The sequence below is a fragment of the Myotis myotis genome, unplaced genomic scaffold (assembly GCF_014108235.1).
Source record: "Myotis myotis isolate mMyoMyo1 unplaced genomic scaffold, mMyoMyo1.p scaffold_m19_p_2, whole genome shotgun sequence".
Taxonomy (NCBI): Eukaryota; Metazoa; Chordata; class Mammalia; order Chiroptera; family Vespertilionidae; genus Myotis; species Myotis myotis.
In genome coordinates, this window is record NW_023416324.1 from 98005975 (window position 1) to 98023945 (window position 17971).

Below are 17971 nucleotides of genomic sequence, written 5' to 3' on the forward strand. Positions count from 1 at the left end.
TTTTATTGTCTCTTTGAAATTATGGATATAGGTTCATTATATTATCTATGATTTTTGTTTTTGCATACTAAAAGAACCATTTAAAATATAGGCATCTTGTACTTCGTGTCATTCATCCATTTCTAAAAGTCAGATGCTCTTTGCAAAAACACTAAACTGGAACCTTTCTTTATTATCTTAAAAGGGAAAAACTACAATGTGTTATATTATCTCAATCCTAACCAATATCCCTAATGAATTCCTAAAATAAGATGAAAGTAAAACATTATATAAATAAAAATGATAATGTTAGCATGAAATTTCTTACAGCATTGCTTCCTGATTACCAAGTGATTAATATTATTGTTAAAAATATACAGTTACTTGATGTTGACAAATAGGAGATCAACCAAGATGGCAGCATAGGTAAACACTGGAGTTAGCTGCCTGGAACAACCACTTCACAAATACAACTAAAAGACAGAACAGACATCGCCCAGAACCACAGGAAGACTGGCTGAGGGGAAATTCTTCAACTAGAAGGAAAGAGAACAGCATATGAGACTCAGAGGAGGTGCAGTGTGGAAAATACAAAGGTGCGGAGGTACGCGCGGAGTGGGCTGGTAGCTGAGGGCACGGTTGTCGTTTTCAATTGGGAGGGAGTCTCAGATTCTGAGCTCCAGTTCTGAGCGAGTCTCTAGGGACCCGGACTCAAACGGGAGAAGCGGGACTGTCTGGCATTGGTCGGAACGCGAGGGCAGCTTTCTCTCCAAGGTTTGCAGCGGTTGCTGGGACTCTGAGAGGCAGAGCCTCTGGGGACTGGATTGAGAGCAGCCATAACTGCTCCCTCCACCCACTCTGTTGATCCCCTGGGACTCGCCCTGCCCAAGCCCTGCGCAGAGCCATTTGCCAGATAGCCTCAGGCAAAGGCTAGATTAGCACCTCCCCAGAGGACAGAAGTTTTCCCACTGCAGATACAGCTGATTCTCACAGCCAGTTGGCCTGGAGGTCAAATCCCCCTAGTATTAACTACAACAATCAAGGCTTAACTACAGCAAGACTGCGCACAAAGACCACTAGGGGGTGCACCAAGAAAGCATAAAAAATGCGGAGACAAAGAAACAGGACAAAACTGTCAATGGAGGATATTGAGTTCAGAACCACACTTTTAAGGTCTCTCAAGAACTGTCTAGAAGCCGCCGATAAAGCAATTGAGATCCTCAAGAAATCTAATGAGACCCTCGATGTTGTGATAAAGAACCAACTAGAAATTAAGCATACACAGACTGAAATAATGAATATTATACAGACTCCCAACAGCAGACCAGAGGAGCGCAAGAATCAAGGCAAAGATTTGAAATGTGAAGAAGCAAAAAACACCCAACCAGAAAAGCAAAATGAAAAAAGAATCCGAAAATACAAAGATAGTGTAAGGAGCCTCTGGGACAGCTTCAAGCTCAGAATTATAGAGGTGCCAGAAGATGAGAGAGACCAAGATATTGAAAACCTATTTGAAGAAATAATGACAGAAATCTTCCCCTACCTGGTGAAAGAAATAGACTTACAAGTCCAGGAAGCGCAGAGAATCCCAAACAAAAGGAATCCCAAGAGGACCACACCACGACACATCATAATTAAAATGCCAAGAGCAAAAGACAAAGAGAGAATCTTAAAAGCAGCAAGAGAAAGAAAATCAGTTACCTACAAGGGAATACCCATACGACTGTCAGATGATTTCTCAACAGAAACTTTGCAGGCCAGAAGGGAGTGGCAAGAAATATTCAAAGTGATGAATGCCAAGAACCTACAACCAAGATTACTTTATTCAGCAAAGCTATCATTCAGAATTGAAGGTCAGATAAAGAGCTTCACAGATAAGGAAAAGCTAAAGGAGTTCATCACCACCAAACCAGGATTATATGAAATGCTGAAAGGTATCCTTTAAGAAGAGGAAGAAGAAGAAAAAGGTAAAGATACTAATTATGAACAACAAGTATGCATCTATCAACAAGTGAATCTAAAAATCAAGTGAATAAATAACCTGATGAACAGAATGAACTGGTGATTATAATAGAATCAGGGACATAGAAAGGGAATGGACTCACTATTCTTGGTGGGGAAAGGGGTGTGGGAGATGCGGGAAGAGACTGGACAAAAATTGTGCACCTAGGGATGAGGACAGTGGGGGGCTAAGGGCAGAGGGTGGGGTGGGAACTGGGTGGAGGGGAGCTATGGGGGGAAAAAAAGAGGAACAAATGTAATAATCTGAACAATAAAGATTTACTAATATATATATATATATTAGTATATATAACTATATATATACTATATATATATATATATACATATATATATATATATATATATATATATATATATATATATATATATATATATAATTCTTTGATGTAAAATTGCATATACAGTTTGCCTGTGAACACTATTCTTATACAGAAAAACAAATAAATTAGTGAGAAAATGCAGGAAAAAATACCAAAAATTATATATAATGAACTACTCTTTAATAAATGAAGTGAAGGCTTAAAAAAGACAGTTGAGAAGGAGAGGAGAATTGAAGTAATCGATGTACTACTGGTTAAGAAAGATGACAGAATGGAGAAGCTGGGAACTGAAGGTGAACTGTCAAACTGACTAATAGAGTCAACACTGGATTAGGAGTGCCTGTCGATGCAATAGAGCAAAAAAGGAACCTATAGATAAACTTATCTATAATAATAAAAGTGTAATATGCTAATTAGACCAGATGTCCTTCTGGATGTCCTTCCTTTCAGAATAAGCCGCAGTAGGGGGCCGTGGCAGAGGCGGCAGAGGCAGCAGAGGCCCCCGGTCATGGTGGCAGCAGACAGACGGGGCCAGGGCCAAGGCCTTTTCACAAATTTCATGGATTGGGCCTCTAGTCATTAATAATTAAATATAACAAATTTGCTATTTATAATGTTGACCACCAAAATTCCAATGTATTTCTATATGTAAACAACAGACAATTATAGAATGACATTTATTTTTTAATCCTCACCCAAAGAGTGGGGATATTTTTTTCATTGATTTTTATAAAGAGTGAAAGGAAGGGGTGAGGGGGAGAAAGAGAGAGAAAGAGAATCATTGATCGGTTGCCTCCCGCTCTCGCCCCAACCGGGCCGGGGATTAAACCTGCAACTTAGGTACTTGCTGTTGACCTGGAATCAAACCCGAGACCCTTTGGTCTGCATGCAGGCTGATACTCTAACCACTGAGAAAAACCAGCCAGGGCATAGAATGACATTTTAAATGATACCATTTATAAGATAATAGAGAAACATCAAACACCTAGGAATTGGTGTCATTAAATCTATTCCACAGAAACCTAAAAAAATGTTTTTGCCAAAATTAAAGAATCCTATATAAACTGAAGATATACCAGGTAAATAGAATTGAAGATTCAGTGCACCAAAAGTATTATTTCTCTGAAAGATGTCAATTCCTTCCATCAGTAATTTGTCTTGGGAAATTGACAAGATAACTCTAAATTTTATATGGCAGACTTAGATGAACAGTTATCTGTATTTACTAAAGCTACAGCAATGAAGACAGTGTGAAACTAGTGCAAGGACAGAAAAAAGGACAGATTGAACAAAATAGAAAGTCTAAAAACAGAAATAAGCACTTGGTTTGGGACCAAGGTTCTACTGCAGAACAGTAAGGAAAGGATGGTTTTTCAAGGAAATAATGCTGGATTGATTGGATATTCACATAAAGAAAAAATAAATTTTAACACCTCACACCCTGTAAACTGTATACCTAAACATGAGAGATTAAAAAAAAATCCAAAAGGTAAATTTAGAATAACCACATCTTCATAATATCTTCATGACTTTGGGATGCAGTTTTCTATATATATATATATATATATATATATATATATATATATATATATATATATATATATATATATATATGACAGTTACGACCAGCCAACAGAACGACTGATCTCTATGAGGATGCACTGACCACCAGGGGGTGGTAGACACTTAATGCAGGAGCTGCCCCCTGGTGGTCAATGCATTCCCACAGCCAACCTCCCACAGCTGGCTAATCTCCTCTGGCCAGCCTGCCCTGATTGGCCCTGATTGACCCAGATTGCTGGCCAGGATGAGGGACCCCCACCTGTGCATGAATTCGTGTACCAGGCCTCTAGTATTAAAATAACCATGAACATATTTAAGTTTAATAAATCAAACATTCATAAGAATTATAAACTTTTTTATCAAAAGATACTATAAAGAATATGGAAAGGTAAATGAGGGAATTGAGGGCAGCATTTACTGTACAAATATAATATCAAAAAGCTTATATTAGAATATATAAATAAATTTTGAAGAAAATCAATAATAAAAAGACAATATGCTTAGTTTTTCAATGGGTAAAGAATTTGAACAAACACTTCTGAAGGGGGGAATATCAAAGTGCTAATAAACACAAAAATGTGCTCAATTGTATTAGTAATCATTGAAAAGCATATAGAACCACAATGAGATATGACTGTATGCCCATGGAATTGGTGAATATTAAAACAGAACAAACAAACAAAAAAAAAAACCTGATGATACCAAGTAGTGGTAAGGATGTGAAGCAACTAAAATACCCAATTCAGGAGAAAGAAGCCTGACATAAAAGAATACATAATGTATTATTCCCCTTTATAAAAACAGGCCAACTGACCTTTGTACAAATGAAGGCAGGTGAATAGTGAAAGGTTTGGGTACAACCTTTATTTGAGTAGGCTGAAGTGGGCATGTTTACTTTATAAAAATCCATGAGGCTCTATTCTTATGATTGTCTGTATGCATTATACCTCAGTAAAAGTTTACTTGAAAAGATAGATAGGAAGATAGATGATAGATTAGATAGATAGATAGATAGATAGATAGATAGATAGATAGATAGATGATAGAAAAATCTGACTTGAGACTATATGTTACATTGATTAAGTTTAAGCTATAACAAAATATAATAGATCAGTGGATAGAAAGGGCATTATCTTATTTCAGAATCTGCAATGCTTTATGAAAATAGGCATCATTCTTTGGTCACTGACAATAGTACTACTGCTGGGAAGTATGTAGCTACTTCCTGAAAGCATCCTAAAAACACATCGTTCTTCTTGAGACGTTCTTCTTTATGGAAATGGACCACTTCTCCAGGGCATCAGTACACCCCCATCTGTCCATTAGGATTCTTCTGAACACCCATCTACCTACCATGAACTCTTTGGCATGGCTACTGATAAACATATTTGGCTGGGATATGTAATCACCTAGGCATCTGAATTATGGACCTGTAGATCAAGTCCCTTCCTCTAAAAGAACTGTTCTCTTCATTAGACTTGTCTTTTAATTTAAATGAAAATGTAATTTCCTATGAATTGTCATGAGAATGTATTCACCATTCATCTGGCACCATTGGGTGCTGTATGTTGCAAGGGTGAAAAGACTGAAAGACCCAAAGAGAGGAGATGGGTCTCTACCTTCAGGGCTCTGCATCAGGCCTGTTGTGTGTGTATGTGTTGGGGTCATTGGCTAACTATGTGAAGTTCTTTATACTAGGTTACTTACCTAGTCCAGGCCAATGGAGTCCATGGGAATGAGGACCCAAAATTTGGTTTTAGTGGTCCTGTTAATTAATAGAAATTATATGTTAATTTTGTTTATATGCATGCATACAAGTTTCTGGTAAGATATTTATAATTTGTATTTGATTGTCAGAAGGATCCTCAAATAAAAAACACACACAAAATAAATCGGCTGCCAATCTTATCAATTTTTAACACAACAATATCAAAATAGTAGAAAGTAGTAAAATAGGTTTGAAACATTTACCTATACCTTGAGTCACTTTGAAACCAAATAACGGCTGCTGTCACTGTATGAATTTTCACACAACGTGAATTTATCAAGTGCTTGACCACTGGAGGATGATTTACATGTTGGTCTCTGGTCACCACTGCTGGGATGCATGAATTGGTGGCCTGGAACCCATGTTCGCTCCCTCCATCCCCTCCATTTCAGTGCATTTCCCCAGGTCAGGACAGGCTGGGAGAGTCAGGATACCCAATCTTTAGAGCTGATTTTTTTTTTTTTCAGGAAGCTTTAGCTCTTCTAATTCAAGCAGGGTTTCCCAAAGAGGATAGTGTGGGGGTGAGATTATTACATGTCCAATCTGTTCTACTGGGCTTGTCACTAAGGGCTACAGAGAGGAACCCAGGTTTATATTCCAGCAAGAAATAAAGTTAAGTAAGCAACTTTTATGAGCAATGAAATGTCCCATGTCAGGCACTTGAGATAAACAAGAATAAGAAGCAAAGGAACAAAATTCCTTATCCGAAAGCTACGGCCTGGATGCAGAACTTCCCGCCACATGTGAGCTGCCACTTCTCCAGAGACTGCAGTTGGTGACCATGAGCAGTGCTTGGAGCCTTAGGCACAGTATCTAGTTAATCCCCACAATAGCTCTGAGAGAGTAATTACCTCCACCACACAGACGTGAAACAGATACTCAGATCTCTCATGAAACCTGCCTAAGGATGCAAATAAATACTGCAAAACAAAATAAGACCTATAAGGACCTGGACTCAGCAGTTGACCAGTTCACATGTAATTGAGTTTCACAGAGGAGTGAAATCAGAAATCTGTGAGAAAAATGAGATCAATATAGTCTAGATCCTTAAAGGAGACTGTCTAATATTTGCACTTCATTATTAACTACTGCTATGTTGAAAATGTGAGAGCAGTAGAAAAAAAATAACACAGCTCTCAGGGTCTCTTGAGTCTTCTTACCTTGATATAACAAATGCTTTGGGATAGAACTTGCAGTTGGCAATTAGCCAGAGGCAGAACAGCATACCACACACTTCAAATCTGAAATTAAGAATATTGACTGCCCAGAAAGGATGACTGCACTGATTATTGGGAGCTATGCTAATTACCAGCAGCCACCCAAATGGACTGTGAGGACTCTCAGCTTTCAATTGGCAGCACTAGACTCTAGGAATGTAAAGTAAACATCTGTGTTTGTAGACACCTTGATATCACTCCCATTGTGTGTTTATAAAACTGTTTTCTGCTGTTATATGGTTTCATGATAATCAAGTGTTTTCAATAAAAGGAAGGATTAAATTTAAAGTGAAACCTAAAAAACAGATAAACAGGACAATGCAGAGGTAAGAAACTAACTGCAGATGCAGCTCCCTTAGTCAAAACCTCCAAAGCAAGAGAAAAAGGATAGTTGTCTAAAGTGGTGTGAGCTTGTGTCTGATGAAAGATGGAGTAATCATTTAGCAAACACATGGGAGATAAAGGATAAGAAGCAGCCAACAAGAAGTTAGCATTTGGTCCCATAGACCCCTGAAGGGGTGAATGGCATCCTCCATGAACCCACTCACAGACAATGTAATGGTTGAATAATTAAATACCTTTCAATACAGTTCTTGCCTTTGTAGGATTAATCAATGAGCCTTGAAGTATTTTGCACCCCCTCAAATAACTTTTCTTTGACTCCTGTTCCCTTTTTTCTTTCCGTGTTTCTTTCCATGTAGATGATCCTGGTTTCCAACAACTGTACCCTCCCTTCCTACATCTTCTCTGACAGTATGTTAGGTTCCTTGTTAAATCTCTATTTCTCCAGCAAAATCTCCAGGAACCAGACTAGCAATAGCAAGATTTTCCTGGGGGTGGAGCCACAGAAATGTGAACAGGAGTTGGAGAAGCAAAGGCTGTAGGCAAGAATAATGTAAACATTGGACGAGGGATGAAGAGGAAGAGCTAGAAATAATAAATGTAAGAACTATGCAAAGGACATTAGTGAAAAAGCTGGAGATATCCAAATAAGGTTTGGAATTTGGTTAACAATACTAATGCTAGAAGACTGCTTGCGACTAGGACCCTAGTCTCACCACCACCCAATCTGGTTTCAAACATAAGCTGGACCCTATAATCACTGGGGACAAAGACCTGCAGACCCATGGACACTAAGACTCCAGACATCACAGCTACAGATGACTGTGAGTCACAGAGCCCATCCCCCTCCCTGCCAGCCCACTGTGGCAGCATAGGATTTGCCAGACATGCTCCACACAAGCAGGTTTCCTGCAAACACAGGGCAGCTGTGCGACTTAACTTTGACTCTGGGCGCACGCACGGAGGAGTCTGTTTCCTGTGGCTTAGGAGTGGGCCTCTTGCCGATACAGGGCAGCTGTGCAATCTGGACCTCCACGCAGATCTAGGGCCCTGATTCTCTGCATGAGAGGCAGCACTGAGCACCAGTGACTTGACTGTCTGTGCACACACGTAGAGACTCTGTTTCTCACCATGCGCACACAGGATCCCTGATTCTGAGTGCACACACACTGAGCGCTATGACTCCAATTCTCGGTGCACGCACAGACAGGGACTCTGATTCACAGCTCAAGGCTGCACCAAGCAACAGAGACTCCGATACACAATTCTCTGAACGTATATGCGGGTCTTTGATGCCTGGCACATACTAGGGGACTCTGATTTTCTGCGTACACCTGTGGGGACTGGTTTTTAGCACAGTGCATATGGGGGTCCATGATTCTAGGTGAGCACACGGGGCTGCAATGAACACTGGTGACTCTGATTCTCAGGGTGCGTGGCTCCCACTGATCCATGGCAGCCACATGTCTCTGTGTCAGAGCTCTTCAGTGACACTCAGGTGGCTCAACACTCCCACTACACATGGCTCAGGCCCCTGCAACTCAGCAAATGGACCTTCTTGTGATAATTAGAATGGGGAGACAACAAAACAATCCCCAGGGGAAATAGAAAGAGGAATAAGAAGAAAAGAAATAGTTGAAACTGAGGCATGCAATATGTCAGAAAAAAATTCAGAGTAATGGTCATACAGTTCATAAACCAGATGGATGAGACAATTAACAACCTATGGAAAAATCAGGAAGAAATCAAAAGTAATGTAGAACAATAAAAAATGCTATGGAAGGTTTCAACAGTAGACTACAAGAAGCAGAAGACCTAATTAGTGAGTTAGAAGATAAGGTAGAGAAACAAGCCCAATCTGAACACCAACTGGAGAAAAAAAATTAAAAAGCAGGAGAGCCTAAGGAAGCTTTGGGACAACATGAAACAAAGTAGCATACGTATAATGAGGGTGCCAGAAGGACAAGAAGAGCAGCAAGAATTAGAGAATCTATTTGAAGAATTAATAACAGAAAACCTCCCTGGTAGAGAGAAGTAAAAAGTCACAAAAGTACAGAGTCCTAAGCAAGATGAATCCCAAAAGACCCAAACCAGGAAACGTCATAATTACAATGGCAAATGTTAACGACAAAGAAAGAAGCTTAAAGGCTGCAAGAGAGAGACAGAGAGTTACCTATAAAGGATCCCCCATCAGATTATCAAATGATTTCTCAAAAGAAACACACCAGGCTAGAAGGGAATGGAGTGAAGTATACAAAGTGATGCAAAGCAAAGGGCTGAATCCAAGAATACTCTATCCAGCAAGACTATCAATCAAAATTGAAGGGGAAATCAGGACCTTCGCAGACAAAAAAAAAATGCTAAATGAGTTTATCACTACCAAGCCAGCAATGCAAGAAATGCTAAAGGGAATGCTGTAAAAAGAAGAATAGAACGGGAGGAGGAACACAGGTATAAAGCACTGAAATAGATACAACAAGTACCTATCAATAATAACATTAAATGTAAATGGGTTAAATGCTCCAATCAAAAGACATTGAGTGACTGAATGGATGAGAAAACATGACCCATATATATGCTGTCTACAGAAGATCCACCTCAGAACAAGGGACTCACACAGACTGAAAGTGAAGGGATGGAAAAATATATATTAGGCAAGTGGAAATGAAAAAAAAACAAAACAAAAAACTGAGGTAGCAATACTTATATCTGAAAAAATAGATCTCAAAGTGAAGACCATAACAAGAGACAAGGAAGGCCACTTCATAATTCTAAAGGGATCTATACAACAAGAGGATATAAATCTGGTAAACATTTTGCACCCAATGCAGGAGCACCCAAATACATAAAAATTTCTGGAAGGTATCAGGGGTGTGATTGACAGCAATACAATCATAGTAGGTGACTTTAATACCCATTAACATCACTGGATATATCCTCTAGACAAAAAATTAGCAAAGAAACAGCAATCCTAAGTGATTCACTAGATCAGATGGACTTAATCAACATCTTTAGAACATTCCACCCCAAAACTACCCAATATACATTCTTCTTAAGTGCACATGGAACATTTTCAAAGATAGACCACATATTGGGACACAAGCAAAGTCTCTCCAAATTCAAGAAGATTAAAATCATATCAAGCATCTTCTCAGATCACAATGGCATAAAATTAGAAATCAACTACAGCCCTAGCTGGTATGGCCCAGTGGATAGAGTATCAGCCTGTGGGCTGAAAGGTCCCAGGTTTGATTTTGGTTGAGGGCATATGCCTGGGTTGCGGGCTTGATCCCCATAAGGGGGCATGCAGGAGGCAGCTGAAAAATGATTCTCTCTCATCATTGATGTTTCTATCTCTCTCTCCCTCTCCCTTCCTCTTTGAAATCAATAAAACTATATTCTTTAAAAAAGAAAGAAACCAACTACAATAAAAAAATCACAAAAATTCAAACAATTGGAGGCTGAATGGCATATGATTAAACAATGAGTGGGTTACCAAAGAGATAAAACAAGAAAGAAAAAAAAATCCTGGAAACAAACAACAATGAAAACACAATAATCCAAAAGCTTTGGGACACAGTGAAAGTAGTCCTGAGAGGGAAGTTCATAGCATTACAGGCCTACCTCAATAAAACAAGAAAAACTGGTAATAAACCATCTAAATCTGCAACTTGAAGAATTAGAAAGAGAGCAACAAGAAAAGCCCAGAGTGAGCAGAAGGAAGAATAATAAAGATCAGAGCAGAAATAAATGATATAAAGACCAAAAAACAAACAAAAAACAATACAAAAGATCAATGAAACCAAGAGCTGGTTCTTTGAAACGATAAACAAGATTGATGAACCTCTAGCCAGGCTCACCAAGAAGCAAAGAGAGAGGACCCAAATAAACACAATCAGAATGAAAGAGGTGAAATAACAACAGACCCTACAGAAATACAAAGAATCGTAAAAATATACTATGAGCAACTCTATTCCAACAAACTGGTCAACCTAGAAGAAATGGACATATTCCTAGAAAAATAAAACCTTCTAAAACTCAACCAGGAGGAATCAAGAAATCTGAATAGGCCAATATCTATGGAGGAAATTGAAGCAGTGATAAAAAAAAAAAACTTCCAACAAACCAGAGCCCTGAACCAGATGGTATCACAGGAGAGTTTCATCAAACATTCAAATAAGAAATAAAACCTATATTCCTCAGACTATTTCAAAAAAATCAAGAGGAAGTAACACTTCCAAACTCTTTCTATGAAGCCAGCATTTCCATAGTCCCAAAATCACATAAAGACAATACAAAGAAAGAGAATTACAGGCCAATATCCCTCATGAACATAGATGCCAAAATTCTCAACAAAATTCTAGAAAATTGAATCCAGCATTACATTACAAAGATCATACACCATGACCAAGTGAGATTTTTTCCGGGGATGCAAGGATGGTACAATATCCACAAATCCATAAATGTGATACACCACATAAACAAACTGAGAGATAAAAACCATATAGTCATATCCATTGATGCAGAAAAAGCATTTGACAAAATCCAACACTCTTTCTTGATAAAAACTCTCAGCAAGGTGGGAATAGAAGGATCATACCTCAATATAGTAAAAGCCATCTATGCAAAATCCACAGCCAACATCATACTCAATGGGCAAAAACTAAAACCATTTCCCCTAAGAACAGGAACAAAACAGGGATGCCCACTCTCACCACTCCTGTTTGACATAGTACTTGAAGTACTAGCCATTTTGATCAGATAAGAAGAAGAAATAAAAGGCATCCAAATTGGAAAAGAAGTAAAACCATCCTTATTTGCAGATGAGATGATATTGTACATAGAAAACCCCAAAGACTCCATCAAAATCTACTAGACTTAATAAAGGAATCTGGCAATGTAGCAGGATACAAAATTAACACCCAGAAGTCTATGGCTTTTCTATACACTAATAATGAACTCACAGAAAGAGAAACTAAAAAAGAAATCCCTATTACTATTGCAACAACAAAAAAATAAGATACCTAGGAATAAATTTAACCAAGGAGATAAAGGATCTGTACTCAGAAAATTTTAGGACGCTAAAAAAAATAGCTAAAAGAAGACATGAACAAATGGAAGAACATACCATGTTCATGGATTGGTAGAATCAACATCATTAAAATGTCCATATTACCAAAGCAATCTACAGATTCAATGCAATCCCCTTTAAAATACCAACAGCATACTTCAAAGACCTAAAACAAACTCTCCAAAAATTCATCTGGAATAAAAAAAGACCCCGAATAGCTGCAGCAAATCTTGAGAAAGAAGAACAATATAGGAGTGATCACAATTCCAGATATCAAGCTATACTACAGAGCCACTGTTCTCAAAACTGCCTGGTACTGGCACAAGAACAGACATATAGACCAATGGTACAGAACAGAAAACCCAGAAATCAACACAAGCCATTATGCTCAATTAATATTTAACAAAGGAGGCAAGAGCATACAATGGAGTCAAGACAGTCTCTTCAATAAATGGTGTTGGAAAAATTGGACACATACTTGCAAAAAAAAATGAAACTAGACCATCTACTTGCATCATTCACAAAAATAAACTCATTTTGGATAAAGGACTTAAAATAAGATAGGAAACCATAAAAATCTTAGAAGAAGCCATAGGCACCAAAATAGCAGACATTTGTTGTAGCAATATCATTACCGATACAACTCCTAGGGCAATGGAAACTAAGGAGATAATAAACAAATGGAACTACATCAAAGTAAAAAGCTTCTGTACAGCAAAAGAAACCATCAACAAAACAACAAGAAAGCCCATTGCATGGGAGGACATATTTGCCAATGTTATCTCCGATAAGGGTTTAATCTCCAACATTTACAGGAAACTCATACAACTTAACAAAAGGAAGATTAACAATCCAATCAAAAAATGGGCAAAGGACCTAAATAGATACTTTTTGAAGGAGGACATTCAGAAAGCCAAGAGACATATGAAATCATGCTCAAAGTCACTAATCATCCGAGAGACAATGAGGTACCATCTCACACCTGTCAGAATGGCTATCATCAACAAATGACAAGTGCTGGAGAGGATGTGGAGAAAAAGGAACCCTCTTGGACTGCTGGTGGGAATGCAGACTGGTGCAGTTACTGTGGAAAACAGTATGGCATTTCCTCAAAAAATTAAAAATGGAACTGCCATTTGACCCAGTAATCCCACTTCTAGGAATATATCCCAAGAAAACAGAAATACCAATCAGAAAGGATATATGCACCCCTATGTTCATAGCAGCACAATTTACCATAGCTAAGATTTCGAAACAGCCTAAATGCCCATCAGCAGATGAGTGGATTAGAAAACTGTGATACAGCTCCACAATGGAATACTGCACTGCTGTAAAAAAGAAGGAATTCTTACATTTGCAACAGCATGGATGGAACTGGAGAGCATTATGCTAAGTGAAATAAGCCAGTCAGTGAAAGAAAAATACCACATGATTTCACTCATTTGTGGAATATAAAGAACATTATAAACTGATGAACAAAAATAGGTACAGAGGCAAAGAAGCATTGAACAGACTGTGAAACTACAGCGAGAAGGCTGGGGAGGGTTGTTGGGCCGGGAGATAAGAGATCAACCAAAGGACTTGTATGCATGCTTATAAGCATAACCAATGGACACCAGACACTGGGGGTGGAGTGAAGGGGGAGGGACATGAGCCAGTGGGTAGGGGATGCTGGGGGCAGGTCAATGGAGTAAAAAAGGAGACATGTGTACTACTATTTGTAATATTTTAAACAAAATAAAATTTAAAAACAACAACAATACTAATGCTAGTTTCTTAGTATTTATAAGTGTACCACAATTGTGTAAGTATTAATAGTAAGGGAGGGTGATGTCTCCAAGATGGTGAAGTAGGAAACCCCAGCCTCCATCCTCACAACAAAGATCCTATTCATGAACAAAACATCTCTCAGAGAGTTCAGGAGTCCATTTAAGAAACTTCAGCAACAAAATGGAACAAAACAATTCAGAATAATTGCATGAAAGGAGAAGGAAAAATAGCTTCATATTCTCTGTGCACCCCATCCTCCAGGCCAGCACTGCTCAGTACCAAGAGGGAACTCCCCAACTAGAAAGAGTTTCCCACATCAGGAAGGAGAGTAGGATGAGTGACCAGCTCCCCCAACCTTTTGAGGCATTGCTTGAATGACCCGCCTCAGTTTTACCACACCTAAAGACTGGTAAATCTGAGATGAGTACAGATGGCTCAGAACAAGAAAAGCAGGGACTACCAATGTCAACCATGCAGTGGGAATGACTGCAGGTCCCAGTGATCAGCTCTGCAAAGAACCCCAGAAGTTTAGGACCAGTAGCCAAGGCCACACAAATTTTGTGAGTCTGGATATAGTACTATCTCCTGTCATTAGGCTGCAACACTGGGCTCATCCACAGCTAACCCTCCTGCTATGCCCCTTCAGGTGCCAAGCTTGACTGCCATCACAGCCTCCATGGCTATGCACATGCCTATAGGGAGACTATTTACAGGTCACAGATGTGCCTGTCAGCTGATAGGACTCCACAACTGCTTATGGTATAGGGTCTGGCACTATCTCCTGTTAGTGCCCTGTACCACTGGGCTCACCTGTAGCTTACCTTCCTATCTGTACACCTAAATGACTTTGGCCCAAACCCTATCTTTAGCTTCCACTGAAGCATGTTATTGGCGAGACCCTTCAGCCACAAGAGAGCATGCCAACAGTCTAGTATTCCCACAATTAACCCTGGCTATTGCTGTTTGTTCTAGTCACCACCACTATGTGTGTGTTTACAACCATCCCCTGCCACTACACAGGCACCTGCAGCTGTACCCTACAGCCAAGTCTATACACACTACCGCTGCCTATGCAGGCCTCTAACTATTGGACCTGGAAGGGTACCCATAGACCCTAACAGCTCTTGTGAACTCTGTGTATACCTCCACTGTGTTCACCAAATACCATGCATTTGTTGATGCTGTAGACCCCAGTGGCCTAAGCCAACAAGTCACCACTCTTATAAAAGAGTAGAGTTTTTATGCTACTAAACTTAAATTATCAGCTTAAAATAGACTATTATATCTAGAAGATGTTCCAAGTTTGCCCTAGTGCAGTGATGGCGAACCTATGACACGTGTGTCAGAGGTGATACACGAACTCATTTTTTTGGTTGATTTTTCTTTGTTAAATGGCATTTAAATATATAAAATAAATACCAAAAATATAAATCTTTGTTTTACTATGGTTGCAAATATCAAAAAAATTCTATATGTGACATGGCACCAGAGTTAAGTTAGGGTTTTTCAAAATGCTGACATGCTGAGCTCAAAAGGTTCGCCATCACTGCCTTAGTGTAACCATAAAACCAAAACCAAGTAGGTAAGCACAAGATAAAAAGAAGAGAATCGGTTTAAACATCCTCCCCATACCCAAGACTGTGGGTTCGATCCCCAGTCAGGGCACATACAAGAATCAACCAATGAATGCATAAATAAGTGGATGCTTCCCTCTCTTTCTCTCTCTTCCTCTCTCTCTCTCTCTCTCTTCAATAAATATTTTTTATTTTTTTAAAGAAAAAAAAAAAAGAAGAGAATCGATCCCACTTCTGGGAATATATCCTAAAAACCCCAAACAACAATCATAAAGAATATATGCACCCCTATGTTCATATCAGTGTTATTTACAATAACTAAAATTTGGAAACAACCCAAGTGCCCATCAATAGATAAGTGGATAAAAAACCTGTGGGATATTTACACTATGGAATACTATGCAGCAGTAAAAAAAATAGGGATCTCTTATCCTTTGGGACAGCATAGAGGGACCTGGAAAATATTATATTAAGTGAAATAAGCCAAACTGAGAAAAACAAATATCACATGATCTCACTTATTTGTGGAATCTAATGAACATAAGGAATTGACCAACAAAATAAGACCCAAAGCAGGGAGGCATGGGACAGACTGACATACCTTGATGTAGGTTTGGGGGGACAAGAAAAGATAAAGGAAATAACTTATATACTTCTATGCATAACCCATGGACACAGGCAATAGGGTAATGAAGACCTGAGGGGGGTAAGGAGTAGGGCAGGGGATGAGAGGAAAAAAATGGGAGATATCTGTAATACTATCAACAATAAAAAATATATTTAAAAAATAAAAAAGAAGAGAATCAAAGTATATTACTATGGAAAAACATCAACTCAAAAAAAAAAAAAAAGGAACATGAAGCAGCCACACTCCCCCATAATTGTGCTTGAACTACTAGACCTGGAGTAATAAAATGCTCCACTCTGACCCCACTTGTAGGTAAAGATTTTTACTTACAGTAGTCAGTCTATAACATCTGGAAGAGCTAACTCCTTTTATAAATGCAAGGCCACAGGGATCATGAAGAATCAGAAAAATAAAATGACTCCACCAGAGAACATAGTAAACTTCCAGTAACTAACTCAAAAGCAATGGGGATACATAATTGCCTTCAAAGATTCATAATTGTTATTATAATGCTCAGAGAGCCACAAGATAACATAGATAAATAATTTAATATAAGAGAATTGATTTGTGCATTATTGTAGTACCAAAGGAGAAGAGATAGAGAAAAAGGTGGAACATTTATTTAAATAAATAATAGCTGAGAACTTCCCAAACCTAGGGAGGGGTTATGAATGAACATCCAAGTTCATAAAGTTAATAAAGTCACTTCAAAATTCAAATTCAAAACCATCTTCTCCCAGACATATTCTATTAAAGCTGTCTGAAGACAAAGACAGAATTTGAAAAGCAGCATGGGAAAAAACAATTACCTTATTTAAGAAAGACTGCACAAAATCCCCAAAAAAGCTACCAGCAGATTTTTTCAACAGACACCTCACAGGACAAGCAAGAATGGGAGTGCTGAAAGGAAAAATGCCAGCTCAGCCGACACATTGCACCGAGCCAAGTTTTTCCTCAGCAAGGAAGGTAAGGTAAAGACTTTTCCTGCGGAGAAGGAAGATGGCGGCGATATAGGCAGACGTGTCCCAGGTCGTGTCCCGGAGCAAATGGAGAGAGCAGCTGAAACTAATAGCACCCACACCGAATTGGCGAAATTGCTCAGCTGGTGAGACGGTTTGCAGCCGGGAAGAGCAGAACTCCCCTGGAAAGGTAAAAAAAAAAACAAAAACAGGGATTTGGGCAGGAAAGTTTGCCAGACCTCTGAGCCCAGAGAGTGAGAGGGAGACCCCGTGGCAGACAGCCGCGTCCCTTGGGACAGGCACAGCTCCTGACGGGGGGGGGGAAAGGAGAACCGCGGGATTCCTGGCGCCGCCGGGGGAATTGAGAGCTGGGTTCTGTGATCACAGAGAACTGAGCCTAAAGGGGGCAGCCTGAAGAGCTGACCAGATCATGCAGTCCCGGTAAGAGAAGAAGCTTACAGAAACCAAGCCTTCCCCATTACCGCGGCCTGCGTTTGTTTGTTTGTTTTCACTGAATCCTGTTCATGGGACATTTCGGATACAGACACTCACCTGTGCTGAAGAGAGGGAGAGTGTGCGGAGGAGTGTAATCTGGGGAGAGACTGAGGAGAGAAGGGGGGCCGGGAGAGGTGGCAGCGAATTGAGTGCTGAGACACCCCTGAGCCCAGGTCTGGGGCAGCCATTCTCTCTGGAGAGTGAGACTCCTCCCCCCAACCCCCAGGCAAGGAGCACAGCCACACCCAGATTCCACCCTGAAA